This window comes from Podarcis erhardii (genome assembly GCF_964252035.2).
Source record: "Podarcis erhardii genome assembly, chromosome: 1".
NCBI lineage: Eukaryota > Metazoa > Chordata > Lepidosauria > Squamata > Lacertidae > Podarcis > Podarcis erhardii.
This window is the reverse complement of record NC_138497.1, coordinates 79,321,527-79,340,235: the sequence shown is the minus strand read 5'-3', so window position 1 is coordinate 79,340,235 and position 18,709 is coordinate 79,321,527. Positions and strand designations below refer to the sequence as shown.

The window sequence follows — 18,709 nt, the reverse complement described above, 5'->3', positions numbered from 1 at the left end:
TTTTTGTTACAGTGCCTAGCAATTTTAGGCGTAACAAAGACAACTATTGAAGTGGGTGAGTGAGCCTTCAAGTAAACTGGTCACAAGCTGTTAAGGGATTTATATATGAATACTAACACATTCAATATGGCTCGCTAATAAATCAGTAGCCAGTCCAGGTGTAACCTTTGAAATGGAAATCCTGCCAAGGTTATGCTTCACCTTGAGACAGCAACTGATGGTCTGTATTGTTTTTCTGGAAGAGTTATGATTATCTCTCTTAAGTGAATAGCAATTCATTTGTTCCAGCATTTATTTTGATTTATCCAGAGAGCTGTCTGATTTGTGTTGTAAAATGTTACTGAAGAAGCAGTGTGTTCTGAGTTGTTAGATGGGTTGGTGTCTCTACTGTTTGCTACATTTTGAGCTCAAAGTAGAAACAGATAGGAAGATCTTGCTATCAAATTCAGCTTTGACTACTTTAGCAAATGAGCAAGGAAAACAAACAGGAACCCAATGCCAGGGAAAAAAAACAAAGCTCTATACATATACCATCAGCTCCTGAAGGAACCATAAAAAATCATGAGAGAGACAGTGAAGCATCTCTTTTCCTATCTTCCCTGGAGCTCTGTCTTCCCTGAGGGAAGGGAAGAGTGAGGGAGCCCAGGCAAGGGAGTTCTTCCCATCAGGTCCCAGCTGGCCTGAAAGGACTCTGTCCCTTTACATTTTATCTAATGTATCTGTTTTAGCATTTTAAAATGGTAAATCGCCTTGTGTGCCTTGGGAGAAAGGTACAAATCCAGTAAAAAAATAGATGACTAATGGAAAAAGAAACTCTGCAACCAGTCTGGGATCCTGCCTATGATTTCTGAGAACTTATCAAGGAAGTTAGAACTTATTACCTCTCTAGGCCAATGAAGGATGGGTTCTCCTCTGCATTGCTGAATACGAATTTAAATGTTTACACACATATCCACACCAGGAATGACTCCAAGGAGTAGTAAGAGGTAGCAGCCACACACACCCCCTACCCCACCCAAATATTTATACAACTCTATTTGCTGCCACAGTTATTAGTCACAGTAAACAAATAAAATAAAATAAAACGTCCAGTAGCACCTTAGAGACCAACTAAGTTTGTTCTGGGTATAAGCTTTCGTGTGCATGCACACTTCTTCAGATACTCTTCTATCTGAAGATACTCAGATACTATCTGAAGCAGTGTGCATGCACACGAAAGCTTATACCCAGAACAAACTTAGTTGGTTTCTAAGGTGCTACTGGTTTTCCCAGTAGTGATGTATGGAAGCGAGAGCTGGACCATAAAGAAGGCTGGTCGCCAAAGAATTGATGCTTTTGAATTATGGTGCTGGAGGAGACTCTTGAGAGTCCCATGGACTGCAAGAAGATCAAACCTATCCATTCTGAAGGAAATCAGCCCTGAGCGCTCATGGGAAGGACAGATCCTGAAGCTGAGGCTCCAATACTTTGGCCACCTCATGAGAAGAGAAGACTCCCTGGAAAAGACTCTGGTGTTGGGAAAGATGGAGGGCACAAGGAGAAGGGGAGGACAGAGGACGAGATGGTTGGACAGGTTTCTTGAAGCTACAAACATGAGTTTGACCAAACTGCGGGAGGCAGTGGAAGACAGGAGTGCCTGGCGTGCTCTGGTCCATGGGGTCACGAAGAGTCGGACTCGACTAAACGACTAAACAACAACAAGGTGCTACTGGACAAGTTTTAATTTTTTTATTTATTTCGACTGCGTCAGACCAACACGGCTACCTACCTGAATCTAGCCACAGTAAATTAAAGTTCTACATAGGATGGATAAAATCTTTGATCTGTAGGTCCTGCCCCCACCAGCACACGAGCGCTGCCCGGTGGCGGCAAACTTCGGGAGATGGCAGCCCCCTCAACATTGGGGAGGGCTCAGCCCCCTAACCTACGCACACCATGTCAAGAGAAACGTTGTCGAGTTGTCCAGCAGAGGGCGCACAAGATACCCCGGACCAGCGTTGATGTTTGAGGTGTCTTCTGGATCGCTCATGACCAAAGCTTCGTGATTGGCTAATTCGAAATAATCATATGAGGAAGAAATAATGAGCTTCGGACTATATATTTTGGCAGGTGAAGGATTACATATGTCACGGAGGTATTCATTTTTATATTTAAATGCAGGGCGTTATAATTGACTGGTGATCTTAGAATTGCATTTAAGATTTAATAATTTGCTGCAACTGAGCGTAACGTGCAATGCTTGCTAACTGGATTTATTAAACAGCATACATTTGAAGCACAGTGGCGCCAGTTCTGTATTTGTAAACTATGAGGCTGAAGTCTGATGAAATAATATTATATGCACTGGGATTAATAGAACTAGTCACGAGATCTAGATTTGTTTTATTTTATTTCCAAGGAAGCAGGCTGCCTTCTTTTCGCTTGCAGAGCATGTTTTTGTTTGTTTTTGCTTTGAATTTTCCACAACAAGGGAAAATCATAACCAGCTGTAACATACAAGAACATGACTAGCATGAACAACAGCAGACCCCCTCAATCTCTCAGTAGAAGGCTATTTACTACAACTGTAGGCTTGACCATTGATAGAGAATTGTTAGAAAGGCTGCAACAATAATTGAGTACTGTAGAGGAAGAGGCAGGCAAAAATGTAAGTGGAGAATGCGGGCATCGATCCCGCTACCTCTCGCATGCTAAGCGAGCGCTCTACCATTTGAGCTAATTCCCCCTCGCGCTGCAAGCTTTCCTTTCAGCCATTATAGATGATTACTCAACAGTGGGCGTCTGAGCTAAAATACAACGTTTTATCCGACTTGTTCTTGCGGGAAACGAACTTCCTCGCCAAACCTAAGCCTAGTTAAAACAAACGAAAAAGCAGAGATAGGTAAGTTCTGTCACCCAGCGAGGAGAAGCCACACGGAGCTAGCGAGGGGAGAGAAGTCGCGGTCTGTGGGGGGGAAAGACTACATTTCCCATGAAACCCCACAGCGCGCATGCGTAACGTTTTCCTTTAGCTCGCCCGCGCAGATTCTAGGCCCCGGCGGCGAGTTCCTTCAGTCAGAGAGAGAGAGAGAGAGACGGGGGCGCGTGCGCTTGTGTGGAGCAGCTGCTTCGCATTGTGCGAGGCGGGGACTGTTTGTACTGCCGCTCCTCTTGGTGCGCGCGCGCGCACACACACACACACACACATACAGAGCGGCGGCGGCGGCAGCAGCAGGAGGAGCAGCATCCTCTGCCAGAGGAGGATGAAGAGCGTGGCGAAGGAGGAGAAACGGATTCCAGCAGCCGGTTCGGCGCGCGCCCACCGCCCCACCGCTCTGAGGTAAGAAGAGGGGAGCCGGCGCCGCTCGTTCGGGGGCGGGCGAGCGAGCGAGGGAGATGTCGCTGGGTCCTCCTGCCGCTGCCGTCCCTCACAGAGAGGGGCGCGGGAGCCGCCGTCCCGCGGGCTCCGAGGGAAGGCGACGGGGGTGTGTGTGGTGTGTGTTCGCCGCTACGAAGGGCGGGCTGTGCGGGGATGAGGGCAGGAGGCGTGCGCGCGGGGTCTGCCGAGGGGAGAAAGGACTTAGCGGGATAAATGCATTATCGTGTGTATGGAAGCGGGAGGGGGGTGGTCTTGGTTGACAGGCGAGGGGAGGACTCTGCGGGGCCGGCTGCTCCCTTCCCTGCGCCTGTGTGCGCTATAGGATGGATGGGGGGGGGCGGGTGTCATATAATAGTGAACGGTTCTCGTGTTTTAGTTGTGCCCGGCGACCAGAGCGCGTGTTTACGTGTGTGTGTGTGTGTGTGTTGTTGTTGGGTGGGGGTGGGGAGTCGGGTGCACGCGAGGCTAGGAGGGTGTGCGCTTCCATAGTGGGAGGATGGAATTTGTGTTATCTGGATGTTGGCGGACTTGGGGAATTGGGTGTGTTGTGCTATTGTGCATGTGGAGCGCAGTCCTGGGGCTTGGAGAGATTTTGTGGGATTGTGGGTAGGTCTCATCTGGCTTGGGCTGTGGAGAGTGGAAAGAAGCCCGGTATTGGGGGTAAAGTGGAAGGAATATAAGTTCATTGTATTATTGTCCCGGGAGGCTATGAATGGACGAAAGGCAGATGATGTTCAGGGACGAACTGCTCTTTTCTTAAGTATATGCTTGTGACTACATGCAGCATGAGCGAGGAGGAGACAGCTAGAAGGACCTCTAGTTTTCCCCGTCGAGTTGTGACCTTTTCTGTGCTGTAGTTGGCACATCTAGAAGGGGTTGTACTGAGTTTATTAAACTCTTATTACAGGAATGATTTGTCAGGGGTAGATAAGAAAGCAGAAGTATAATCTGCTAATTTTCCCTTGGAGGGAAGGCATGAATGGGGTTTTCAGAGCATAAAAAAGAGACTGCATTCTCTTCTCTGAACACCCAGAAAATAATATGTAGTGACAGTTCCCCTCAAATGTGCAGGGTTCCATGTAAAGCACATTTCTACAGCCATAGGTGAATTGTTATTTGTTACCTTTTTGCAAAGACCAGCAAACAGCAGTGGGTAATCAAACCCTCCTGCTATGTGAGAGGGCTTGGTCCAGGTGTTTGTCTCTGTGCCAGAAAAGTCCAAGCCAGTATGAATACATACATTCAAGCAGTGGAAACTTTAAAATGGCTCATTGTCTATTTCGATGCTTAGTGGGGCTTTCATTTCTTCCTTTGACTAATAGTAGGCTCTGGCTTTAGTTGAGACATTGTTAAGTAATGGAACCTACATTATACAGTTCTTTTTTCTGTGGTTGGAATAGTTGCATAGAAAAACTATTCACAAATAATGGTACTCATCCACTGCAAACCATTTTAATATAGGGCACTGTTGCAGTATGGTGTCATATAGTTAAGAATTGTATAAACCAGGGTGGGCAAAACTTGTAAATTGGAGGGAAAACACACTGAGGACATTTAAGAGAAGATTTGAGTTGAGGACATCTCACATACTTTATTGTGACTGAGGTCTTTTTGATACATTATTACTTTACTAATGGAATAAGCACTGGAGGTAATGATATGGAATATTTGAGCTCATGAACCAAGGGTTATTTATTAATGAAATCCTTAAAAACATGGAGTACAATACACAGTAATAGGATAGGTACTAAATATTCTGGCATAATCCAGTGAATTTTAGTTGTCTGGATCTGTGAGACAAGTGTGAATATCATGCATTGATTTCACACATTTTGAGACTTATGGGGGCCTTAAAAGTTTTGAGTGTGTGAAGCAGTCCACATGCATACATCTAGCTGTTTGCATTCACACACATCTCTTTGATTACGAGGTCATCAAACATATTTCCTTTCACAACAACATTGCTTTGGGGCTGTGCACTTATTTACCCCAAGCAACTGGATTTTGGTTGGCATTTGTAGCAATTCTCAGTAGCCAAAAGTCTACATGTTGCTGAGTGTTCTGCTTTGTGTTTTCTTACCTTGCGTTTTGATAATGGATTCTGCATTTAATCATTTCCCCAACTTCTTAAGTAGTCATCCCTGCTGTGCAAAAGTATTCTTGGCAATTGGTTTTGAAAAATTGTGCAGGCTTCATTCCATTAACATCCTAGCAATCTTCTTGTTCCCTTTTATCTTCCCTCCCTTGTTCATGTGGAAGACCTTGTCGATTTATGTGCATATGTTTTTCTTCTGATGCATCAGAGCATTTCCTACATCTTCTTACTTTTATTGTGCATGGTGATAACTATACCTGGGTAATGTTTCTCTGATGTTTTCAAATCACCTAAAATAGCTTTATGTTTAATGAAGGAACTCTTTGAACTCTAAGTAGCCATGAGCACTTTGGATCCATTTTGCTTGGACAATATTGGATTAAGAGGCATTAGGTAATTACTGCATAATATGTGTGTTTTCTGTCACTAGGAGTTCTGAAGTCAAAACCAGTTACATGAATTACTGTAAATGATGAACTGTAAATGTGGCAGGGGACTTTGAAGGGATTAGCTTACTCTTATCATGCTGTTGCCTCTGTACATTTATGGCGACTCCTCTGGCTTTGGACTTGCAGCGTCCTTTTGCATTATGTGATGCAGCTTTATAGCCTCTGTTATATGCTTGATTTATATAAAAATGCTGCTTTCTGTAGAAGGAAATGTAATTGGAGGAAAGCAATAATCATTTTGATGTCATAACATTCCTGGTAGACCACTGTCTCGATTAGTTTTACTGTTGGAGACAAGCTGCTTGTTTGTAGAAATTGCCTTTTACATCACAGCATGTGCACATACATGAGTTAGAACATGGATTATTCTGCACAGAGTCCACTCTCTGGACTTCTTTCACAGGTAGGAGTAACAATAAAAGACTGCTACCCTATTGCCAGTCTCTGTTGTTCAAAAATGAATGAATGAGGCTCCTAATCATTAGTGGCTTAGTTAAGAAAAGTGGTCCCAAAGAATGAGGCATTCAAAATGGTTGTGGTGAGGTATCTTACTGCATCAGCAAAAGCTAGTGAAAGTTTGTTATCTCATCACTAGAAGTTTTATTAAAAGGCATTGTCTTCAGTTTTCGTACGAGTTTTGTGTTCATTTTATAGGTCATGGTTATCTTTTTAGGATCCTTCCAAATGAAGGCTTAATACTACAAACAGGCCAGGTTGTTAGCAACTCCCCCCTCCCCCCCCCAAACATCAGATTTCCCATTGAAAGGATAAATTGGATTAAACTGTGGGGGGATACAGGTTGACATTTGGGTGACAGTAATGTGTGGATGCTGTAACAATTGACATGCATGAGGAGTGTCATATCCGAGATTCTTGGGAACCTTGGTAAAGGTGCACTCAGTGGGGGTTTTTAATCTCGAAAAGGAAAGCTGTGCCAGCCAAGAATACTCTCATGCTGCTTCCGAATGCTCTTGGTGCACTGTGCACAGGGGATGACTGTCCCATTTTTGCCACGTGAGGTGAAACAGAAAGTTGCTGCCGCTTCCCCACTGAAGCCAGGGTGCTGCTGTTGCCTCTCCTTGCTTTGCTGGTGGCGGGGGGGGGGGGGGGCAGAGGTGCCTGTGGAACTTCAGTGCAGCCATGGGTGCCTTCCACCCTCTCCTGTTGCTGGAGCAACAGCAAGAGCTTGCCACTGCTTCTCCTCCCTTCTCTGTCGATGGCAGTGTGTGAGCTCAGTGGCAGGGAGGCACAGCTGCGGGAACTGCCACCCCTGGACTCCGTTGGGATCCTGCCGCCTGAGGCAATTGCCTCAGTGTGTCTAATGCTGATGCCGGCTCTGGCTGTGCATAATGAGAACAGCAGAGCTCTTGCAATGGTGGACCCTTTGTGGCCTTGTGTTTCTGACAAATATATGACATTGCAACTCCCAAGAACTGTCTTTGCTTGGTTCTTGCTGCTCACTGATAGAGGCTTCCTTAGATGAGAAAATTACAGAGATGTGGAAACCTCCTTGCCCTCTAATTGTATGGGGTGCAATTGTATTTTTCCCCGTTGTGTGATGATCCCTGGCAATAGTAATAATAATCATGTGTGGGTGATATATTCAACTTAGACCTACTCAGAGTTAGACCCATTGGGTTCTGTCCAAAGTACTGCTATTGAGAACGTTAGGCCAGCGCAATAATTTCTCCCTATGTGACAGGATGATCTCTCCATCTCTTTCCCCTCACCCTACAAAATCTGTTCTGGGGGTTTTCTAACTCTCCAGAGCAGATTTGGGGATTGTGGGGGGGGGGGATGTGCAGGGAGAGGAAAGTGAGGAAATCCTGGTGCTATTCCTTGCGCTAACACAGCTATTTAGATGAATACTGTACCACTGATTGCAATAAATGGATTTCACCCTATTATTTTATATATATATATATATATATATATATATATATATATATATATATATATATATATATATATCTCAGTATCTTGGGAGGCAGTTGAGACCAGAAACAAAGTTATTAAAAGAACTATCAGCACTGCTCCACATAAATCTGTATTACTAGTGTTACAAGTACGTGTTAGACAGTGACTCTGGCATCACTGGGGATGAGCAACACACTTCCCACTGTTCCAAGCCCAGCACTGCTTGAAATTTTGTTTTAGTTCAGTAAAGGTTGAACATATTCCTAAAGTTTACTTATTCCTAAAAGTGTAGTAGTGGATTTGGGCAGCATGTCTATTTTGTTTCCTTTGTTTCTGCCCTGGTTTTATAACATATTTAAAACTACCCACAAAAATGAGTAATAAGGATATGAGTATAGTTGATACGATTCCAGCAAATATCAGCTTGAAGTGCTAAATCTATACAACAGGTTTTTGTGTGTGTGTTTAAGTGTCTGCTAATTCTATTAATGGCACTGTAGTCTGAATGATACAAGACTTATTTCCAGGATGAAGTTAATATTTGGACTCAAAGTGAAATTATCTGCCTGCTTGTGGTCTGGTGTTAATACAGGATAACTGAGAGCTCTTTTCTGTGAAGGAATTTGTGAAACCTGAGTTTGGGTATAAGTGTTAGCTTTGAAAAAAATGCTGGCATTGAATTTATTGAATTATGAATCCACAGTTCAATTGACAATTATTTTTAGTAATGAAAAGGAGGGTTTTTCAGAGTTTAAGAAATAAAGAAATTAAATACATGAGTGTATTTTACATGACTAGCAGATATTTAAGGGAAATGGCTTTAAGAAAATAAGCATTGAGAGAATGCCTGACTTGGATTTATTGTGAATGTCCTTATGAATCCAAGATATTATGAAGTCTTGAATTGCATAAATGCATAGGGCAATTAGCTAGATTTTTCCCATAATAAATGGGAGTTAGAGTAACACACAGCACAACTACACATCTTCCCTCTGCACATTTGTAATTGCTAGTCTTTTGTGGCAGTTTGACTATTCCAAAGGAGTTAGGAAATGTAAAATTTTAAAAGCATTGTCTTAGTACTGGAAATAAAAGTGGAGCATTGTTCTCTATGTCAGAATAATTTGATTTAGAATTTTATTCTAGCCCTTTTGCAAACCATTAATAGCTTTCACTCAAAGCAAATACTTAGTCTTGACAAGGATGTACACATGAACCAGCAGGACCCTCCAATGTTGAGCAGATTAAGCACTCATTCCTTTTACTGCAGCACAGAGTTTCCCTGTTTTGGAAGTTACTTGGCTTTAATCCAGGGAAATTGTCCTTGAAGCATGTGGTATCCATTGCAAGAGGCCCAAAGGATATATAAATCCCAGATGGAGTTATCGTCTATACAAAATTTCTTCAGACAAAACAAAGGAATATAGTCTTGATTGTGGTTCTGGATGGACAGAACCCAGCCTTATTTTTCAAGCCAGTTTTCCTTGATGTTAACACCATAATTTAATGCAGGTCTAGCTACTGCCAAATATACTCCTGTATAATGTACTGCTCAGTCTAGCTCCCCTCTAGGTTGTTTCTGTCCTGTTGTTCAAAAAGGAAAACTGGTCTCTCTCTCTCCCCCACCACCCAGTTTTCCTCTCTTTATATATTAAAAATTATTAATCTATTCCTTAGAAAATTAGGAGACAAGAGGGACAAAGCAAAATCTACACATAAATTTCAGTCAGCTACTGAACTAATGGGAAATGTGCCCTGCTTTCCAACTGCTGAAGCTCTCTCACTGGGTCTAACTACTGCTGTAGTTTGGTATTTCAATTTAGAGCTTGACATGTGGGAATTCTTGAACATTTCCAGTTCTAAAGTACATCAGACTAGAAACTTGTTAAGATCATAGCTCTGGAGCTTGTTATACAAATGTCATGTTCATAGAGCTTCAGGGATAAAGCCAACATGCTGTTCACAGATCACGGGGGGGGGGGGGGGAATTCTGACTCTTTCGTTGTGCTAGATAGATGTTGCTCCCACTCCGCTGGGTGAATTCTGTAGCTAGTATGGTGAAAAAATACTATATAATTCTGAAATTGAGTTATGATTGGACTGGGACTTGGTCCATGAACTCAAGCCACTTCCAGCTCTCTAAGACACAGGCTCTGATGGGAGAGGATGGTGAAGATTGAGGCTGTACTGTGTAATGGATATCAACATCATCTGCTATGCACAGGACTTTTTTTCAGTCATGTGGATCTGTGAACTTCTGAATCTGTCTCCATTGATCTGAAATTATACAAATTCCTTCTTGTTTGTACACTTTTTATTTTTATTATTAAATTCGTATATCTGAAAATCACAGAATAGAAAAATACAGAATGAGAATACAAAATACATAACAAAACAAAAACAAAACCCCCAATAAACCCCTGTGAATATCAGTATACATTCTGATAGCATTTTTTATTTTGATTTTACTGAAACTAGGGAAGTAACAGATGGCTACAGAGTTGTGCCTGGATGGCTTAACCTCTTCCTTCTTTAGGGAACAACTGTTATCTCCTGTTGTTCTCCCTCAGATCAACCAAGAATGTCCTCTTTGATTATTTCATCTCTGCTGGTTGCAGAGACAGGACTTCTTAGTGGCTTGCTCACAACTACATAATTCCTGTCTCTTAGTTGCTCCCAAAGGCCGGGCTCTAAGAAGTTTGAGATGGCAGCTGGTGAATGTGTTTATGTAGGAGGTTTAGTTTAGTTTTACTTATGTTGAATAATAACATGATCAACAGCGAATGCAATTTCTTAACTTTTCTGAAGGCATGTAATTAAATGTCTTATATTTTCCCTTTGAAACCAGATGTTTTGGAGGAATTAAAACTGCTGCAATGGTTTTCAAGACTTCAATATAAATGTTGCCTGCTTGCTTTCATCTTTCCACATTCATTATTTTTGGGGTTTTTAGTGACTAGAAGCTAGTAACACTGTCCTTTTGGCTATCTAAGCTTGCTGTGTAAATTCTCAATATAGACTTGGGAGGTCATAAACTGTGACTTGCCAAACTACTATGGTATATGTGGAGTGCAGACAACAGTGAATAACGTTCATTCAGTCCTACATGCTTGCAGTGCGTAAGTGCTTCAGGATGAATAGTTTTTGAGCTAGTTTGTCTGCAAATGTTAGGCTCTTGAGTGTAAGGCTTAAATATTGGAGGTGGTTTATGTAACACAAGTTATTAGTTGCACCTAAATCACATGTTGCATGCTTCATACTAGAGAGGGCTATAGGAAGTGGAAATATTTGGCTACATATCTGATAAAAATAGTTGCAGGAACTGCTACAGCTACATGAACTGCAGCTCTGGAGATGTTTTAGCTTCTCTAAATTTAGCTAGTTCCTCATTTCTTATTTTTTATATGATATCTGACTCTTCTTAACTCCTTTCTGTAGAGTCTCTTTGCTGAATGAAAGGTCACCCACTGACTTGACAGTGCAAAAGGATTAACTACAAAATCTCGTGACAGGGCACTCTTCATTCTCACAGAATTTAGAGATTCAGGATTGAGGCCAAGCTTGCCAACTGAATTTTCTACAACTAAAGCTGTGTTTTTGATGCTCTCTAAGTTACTGGTACATTTGTGTGTTCAACCAAATTAATTCTTAATAGAGGCTCACCCAGAGGGTGGCTGGAGCCAAATCTTTTCTGCTTGCTTTTTATTAGCATGGAGCTCTTCACTTCTGAGGACCAGTGGCTTCAACTGTCGTCTTCTTATGGCTGGTTGCATAGGGCAAAATTGTGTGGTGTAGTGGTTAGGAGCGGTAGATTCATAATCTGGGGAACCGGGTTCGCGTCTCCGCTCCTCCACATGCAGCTGCTGGGTGACCTTGGGCTAGTCACACTTCTCTGAAGTCTCTCAGCCCCACTCACCTCACAGAGTGTTTGTTGTGGGGGAGGAAGGGAAAGGAGAATGTGAGCCGCTTTGAGACTCCTGAAGGGGAGTGATAAAGCAGGATATCAAATCCAAACTCTTCTTCTTCTTATGTGTTGCACTTCCATTAAAAGAAAACATTGCATTTACTTTATTTTGTTATGAAAGCCTGACTTCTGAAATCTGTTTGCTATACATGGGAATTGCCAGTTATGCAGGGGTTCCTTTCCCAGCCACTGCACACATCACTGGGGCGCATGCAAGTGGGGATTCCCCCATTCTGTCCCCACCCTCCCCCCTGTTGGTGCCAAAAACAGCATGCACAAGTCACATGTGCATGAGAGAGGAGTTGCCTGAATTCTGATAAATGATCCCACACTGTTTTCAATATTTATACACTTTTTATTGAAATGTTCCTCTGTACATAATGCACACAGTAAGTGCAAGAGTAAGAAGTAATGTCAGATGTTCAAATGTTAACAGAACTGATCAGTGCTGTGCTTGAAAGTTGGCTGATTTATCTGATCTCTCCCTTCAGAATAAAAGTATCATTTGCCAAGAACTGAATCTGGCTTAGGCATGCCTCATGATGTTGGTTTTTACTTCTGTTTATTAATTTTGACCCCCTTCCTCTTCCAAGCATGCATAGTATGCTTTTAAAGAAATCTTCCTGACAAATCCGCAGATAGGGTTAGGGAGCTATTTCTACAAAGTCATTCAATGAGCTTTGCTGCTGAGCAAGGATTGGTGTCTCTCCCCGCCAATGCCCCAAGTCAAATACCCTAGGTGCCAGACCTCTGTGGTTCTAAGAGCCACACAGAGTATATGTAACTTTAGTGTAGTGATGGGAAACCTATCACTCTCCAAATGATGACAGGCTACAACTTCAACCATCCCTGACTATTGGCTATGTTACCTGTCACTGATGAGAGCTGGAGTTCAACAACATCTGGAGGGTCATGAATTAGCCACCCCTGTGTATTAAGACCATTCCTGCCTGAGAAGGTGATCAGTAGCATATTTCAGAGTTACTTTTAAATTACATTCTGTTGAAATCTGGGAAGCACTGTATATCTGGCAGTGGCAATCATTGTTGCCTTTTTCACTGTTTTTAAGTGATTCCTCATCTGCTGCAATAGGGAGAAAGGTTGTAAGATTTATTCTCTTGGTGCTAAAGAACAGTCAAAACTACAACCATGATAACATAAATTACACAATGCAGTACTTAGGCCTTCATATTACTTGGGTCTCATAAACGTGCAAATATGAGGTACTTAATCATGCCGCAGAGTAATTCCTAGGCTACTTTCGCTGAAAATATTGGCAAAGTACATTAAGTACTCATGCAGAAATTATCCAGGCATAATTATTTCATCTCTGTACTGCTCACACACAGAAGAGTGAATACAAATGAAGAAAGAGAAAAGTGTATATATCCATTTGAACAGTGCTTTTCTTCAGTTATCACCAATGGAGATAAAGGGAAGAAGTAGCTTCAGTTCTAAGAGCATCTTTGTGAATGGTATCTTGAAGTGGTATGCACAGAGATTTGTTTGGGTGATTGCCAATAAAGGTGCACGTATATATAAGAATTGCAAATAATCTGAGAACAAATGCAATGTTAGAGTAAGAGAGATCAGGTCAGTGGCGAACCTTGGGGTCTCAAATTTCAGCAGTACCCTGTGCAACACCAACATTTGGCCCCCTGCACCTTCCATTCTACATCATAGTTGTGGTGCCCCTGAGGCTCCGTGCTCAGTGCAACTGAACCAGCTGCTCTCCCCTAAATCTGCCTCTGTCAGGATTATGGTATCAGATTCATGGGGTTGGAATTCCAAGTTCTCATTTTGAAAAGTAACATATTTGCTGTTGTATCATTGTCCTCTGTTATCTAACAGAGCACATGTACTGCCTCAATTTCATTTGGGACTAGAGATATGTACTTTTAGCACCTTTTAAAAAGCTGTGTGTCTTATAGAGGTATTTGACAATAATATTTAATACCATTGCAAAAAAATGTACTGAGCAGACTTCCTTCAATGATAATGTCATGAGATTTGTTTAAGAGTCCTATAGAATATATAAAACAGAATTCTCTCTGCATAAATAACATGTGATACTTTCTCCAGGTGACAAGTTTCTGCTACATTATGTGTTAATATTAATCTCTCCCTAGTTCAATAACTGTTAGGTATAAAGAGCCTTGTGTACTGTGAATGGAAGATTACAGGAGCACATGTTAAAATCTAGAGGATTTTAATTGAAATTAAAGTTAAGTTTAAAAGTTAGCTGATGTTTTGGGGGAGGGCCAGCTATACAGTGAATTAGTAGAAAGTAAGTTCCCTTCTACTGAAGGGAATATTGTTAGAAAGTGGTATAGGGGAGAAAGCGTTTATGTGGCAGAGAGAGCTAGAATGTACTGCAGTTATTAAACAGTTAATGCAAATCTGTTGTTAAAAACCCACCCAAATAACTTCATGATTTTCAGAACCTTTCTTTCTAGCCTGAACCATCTCAGCAGGATTCACCTGTGATGTTTTATAACTACATCACCTGTGATGCTTGGATTGTGCTTTTGATGATGGCAAGGAAATGATGTCTTTTCAACCTGCATCCGTGATACATCCCATTTCATTTAGTTTAATTCACTTCCTAGTTCCCATTATGAGGGCCTATTCCACTGCAGCAGAGGCACTGCTTCATCTGAAGTTAGATGACAACACTGTGTTATATTCAACAAAGTTGTCCTATTAGTGCAAGGCCTGTGTATTGGACTTCCTCTCCCTCTGTCTTCCCCAACATTTGCTCATATTGCAGGGTTGCATGGAGAGAAAGAGAAGTCCCATTGCTTAGATAGGTGTCTTTTCACTTACAGGACATTTGATGTTACCAAATATGTTTGAAATTGCAAACCTATACTGTACCTAGTTTCCTGGGTGTTCTGAATAAACATGTATAGGATTGTACTGCAACTTCTTTATGTAGCACCATCTAAGATGAGTACAAAGGACCTAGTGAGGTCAATGAAATATTAACACAATGCATTCATTTTGTGGCTTAGAGAGGTAAACTGATGGGCTGTTCATTAATCTTCCATTCTTGATAGTCACTTGGTTTTAAAAATTGGCATTCTTGTACCAGACCATCATGTCACCTTAGATTCTGACCTCTGTATGCTGGTATGAAGCAGAATCTCCAAACACAGCCCAGGAGAAGGGGCTGGACCAAAGTCTTCATCCAGATAACAGGATTAAAGGAAATAAAAAGCTGAAAGCAGAATAATGGAGTTGGGAAGGTGATAGAGTAGCAGGTCACGAACAGAACAGATGGGGGTCCTGCACAGCATTAGCTGCTGTGGATCTGATATAAATGAGGAAAAGGTGAAGAACCACTATGCTCACCTTGGTTAGCATTTCTTGTGGCAAGGAGATTGGGCTTTAATCTTTACCAGTTCTATGAAATAGAGAAGTGGGGGGTGGGGAAGCAACACATTTCTAATAATCAAACTCCTACAGTGGCTGACATTGGGGGTAGAGGGAGAAATCACAATCTACAATCTGTCTACAATCACAGTTTCTCAGGTGGAAGGAGTGTTGGGGGATGGAGACAACTGTGTTAGTGCCATATCCTGAAATAGTTTGAATTGTGCCAATGGATGCCAGGCACTTAGATCAGATGCTGCCTAAGAACCTATTCTCAGTATCACCCCTGATATTAAACTGTAGAGTGGTGCTATTTTGTGCTCTTAGAAGAACACACTGTGCCATTTGGGGTTGCAATTTAACCCCCCCCCAGCTGTCCATTAAAGGAAAATTCCTGCAATATATGTGGATGTGTTAGGAAGGGGACACCATCAAACTACAGTTTCATGTATGAGCCTTGTTTTCAGATTTACTTGTGATGCATAGAGAATCTTCAAGCATTGCAGCTGGTTCTCCAGGTGTAGTTTCAGTTTTAGCAATACCTTTTCTGTTTGTGCCATTTGTTAATGTTAACATCATTAAAGCTCTTGGCTGAATTATATGGAAGGCAGAGGAAATATTAGCAACATTTTATTTCCCTTGATGGTCACTTTCACTACTTTTTCTTCAACATAATTGGAAATCTGGTCTTTTCGGGACGCAGGAGAAACTTGCACTCAGCTGCATAGTTAGTATTGTTTTAATCTTGGTGCATTAGACAACATACTGTTTTAATGCACCCATTTCCAAAGTGTGGAATGTTTACACCATTAAGCGTAACATCAACAGAGAGATACTCATTTCACTGATACTAAAGCAAATTGGATTTCTGCAGAAAAAGAAACAATTTGCCACTGAAGTGGATTTGTCATCCTATTATTTTCATGTTCACTGTGTGTATATGTGTCTGACTCATTCTCAATAAAGTGATTAGTCTCACTTTGGAGTGTGCAGTCCCTTACGTTTGCACTTAAGTCTTACATGCTGTAGCTTGTGGCTTTCCATACTCCTTCTAATCCACAAGAGAATGATACATTCATGATGTCTACAATATATAAAAGTGTTTTTGTGGGGGGTAGTGTATCTCTGTTGAAAGAACTGGAATAGAATAAGGTTTCATGTAAACCTTTTTGCTTAGATCCTGAGAAGTGTCAGAAGAAGGAGTGGGCAGAGGGTGACTTTCTCATTCTTGCTGAGCATTCTGAAAAATCTGTCCTGAGGGCCAGGGAACCTTCCTGAATAAGGCGGGCTGACTGAGGATCATAGAAAAATATGCAGAGGCAGTTTTAGTGAGAAGGCCTCCATTTTTCTTGAGGTAGCCAAGAAGTAGTAGTAGGGGGCATGACCCTTCCATAGGGTTCTAGCAGCTATATAATAATTGAAATAACCTGACTATTCTTATGCAACTTTTCTCTGAAGCTTTTCAGTTGCTTCCATAACCATGTTTGTCATGTGATAATTACTGCTTTCATGTAACAAATTGATTGGGTTGTATCCAACAGTCATTTTGTTTGCACAAGGCCTTTCACCTGTGCAACAGAACTTCCCCAACTACTCTTCCCCACATGTGCCTCCCAGATTTGTTCTGTGGTTTTCCCCAACCCTTCTGAGCAGATTTGGATGGTGGCATGTGGGGAGAGGGTAAGTTCTGATGTGCAAGCAGAAGTCTTTGTGTGAGTGGGGCAACTTCGCTGGATAACCTGTTTGCAGTGTTAGAAACTGAGATATAAAAGCTAGGGGGTAAATGGCACCTTAAACCTAGGTTATGGGCACCACAATGGAATGTCTAGGCGCACTTTTTATAACAAGAATACAAAGCTTAAAATGAATGAACTGCAGCTAAAATCTTATGTTCATTTTTCACATGATCTAGTCCTCATCTGAAGACTGCAAAAAACAAAGCCATGCTTCCCCTGCGTTCCCCCTTGATATTCTTATGAGGGTCCCTCAAACTGCTACCTTTTTGTAAAGCCAGCTTAGAGGCAGAACCTATCAGCTTGCCTGATGCTGCAGTGATTTCTTGGAAGTCAAGCAGGCAGGAATTTCTCCTCCCACGCCCTCAGCATCAGCAGTGGCAGTTTTAATTTGAAATCGTAGGCACAGTACTGCACCCTGAGCTCAGAAATTGCTCAGGCTAATGAAATTCCCAGTCGCAAAATGTGCCTAGAACAATGGGAGTTTCGAATGCTGCCTGTTTGTATATAATGGGTCTTGAGATTGTAACATGAACACTGTTGTCTTCAGAGGTGAAGTCATTGGTTGTAATTGACTTTTGATTCCTACTGTTGTAACCAAGGACAACCCTACCATTAGGCATGGTGAGATAACTTCCTCAGGCAGCTGCTTTTGAATGTCATAAAAAGGCAGCAAATGGATAAATTATTTAATTTGTTGTATTTTTACTGCTAGTGAGGGGGAGATATGATTGTCGGATTTTCTTCTTAAAATGCCCAAATAACTTGGCTGGCCACGGGTGCACGTGACTTGTAGCAGCAGCATGTCTTTGGTGTGGGCCTGGCCACAACTGGTTATGTACATTTTGGTTTACAGACTTGCGCCTTCTCAGGTTGGCTTTTGCATGTTCCAGCATACAGTGAATGCAAAAGTGTTGGTTCACTTGCATGTTTGCTTACTTTGCATGTTGTAACACGTGAATGAATCCTGAAGTAGGCTGCTTTTCTATACACATTTACCAGGATGTAAGCCCCACTGAACTTACTGGAGTTTAATTCTGAGCTGACATTTGTAGGATTGGACTAAAGCAAATATGCAGATTGTGAATACTTTTGTTATGAGGATATTTGCATCAATTCAGACATTTGAAAATGTAGCAGTCTTGTAGTTGTGGTGGGGCTGGACATACGCTCTCCTTCCCGTATGATATTACAAGTATCCCTGCTTCAGTTTATTGTTTAGTAACACAGAAATCAGAGGTATGCAAGTAATGAGGGTACATGTGTATTTCTCATCTTTCCTGTTACAGTGGTACCTCGGGTTACATATGCTTCAGGTTACAGACTCTGCTAACCCAGAAATAGTACCTCGGGTTAAGAACTTTGCTTCAGGATGAGAACAGAAATTGTGCAGTAGCGGCGCGGCAGCAGCAGGAGGCCCCATTAGCTAAAGTGGTGCTTCAGGTTAAGAACAGTTTCAGGTTAAGAACAGACCTCCAGAACAAATTAAGTACTTAACCTGAGGTACCACTGTATATTGTGTTGTGAAGTGGAGTGCACACATGGAAATTTGCCATTCACCCATAAGTATAGGATTGCTGTATTTAAAATGTTTGAAGTGGCTCTACATTCCCTCTACTAAACTGATCTGCCACTTGAAACAGCTTTGTCACGATTTCTTAACACGGTGCAACACTTTGAAGTGTCTCTTTATTTTTCATTTGATAAATGTGTCTTAGCATGCACAAAAGAGTTTTTTTCTTGGTTCTTAGCCTCCTGGTTACACTTTTGTGGTTTTGTATACTTTTGAACAGGATGTAGCAACTGAACTTGATGTGG

General features: G+C 41.8%; 2 protein-coding genes across 3 annotated transcripts in view; one reads left to right on the top strand and one right to left on the bottom strand.

Annotated features, from left to right (window-relative positions):
• The window catches only part of RNH1 (ribonuclease/angiogenin inhibitor 1), a 184,820-nt gene that overhangs the window by 23,206 nt on the left and 142,905 nt on the right, over window positions 1–18,709 (bottom strand). The window lies entirely within an intron of this gene.
• The window catches only part of LOC309337557 (uncharacterized protein), an 89,436-nt gene continuing 72,790 nt past the window's right edge, over window positions 2,064–18,709 (top strand). Inside the window, exon 1 of one of the 2 annotated variants that reach the window (XM_081854138.1) lies at window positions 2,064–2,134. The gene's annotated coding sequence lies outside the window, so the exon portion shown is untranslated. Of the gene's footprint in view, window positions 2,135–3,082; window positions 3,320–18,709 lie in introns of those variants that run through there. The other variant, XM_081854137.1, reaches the window with a different exon arrangement.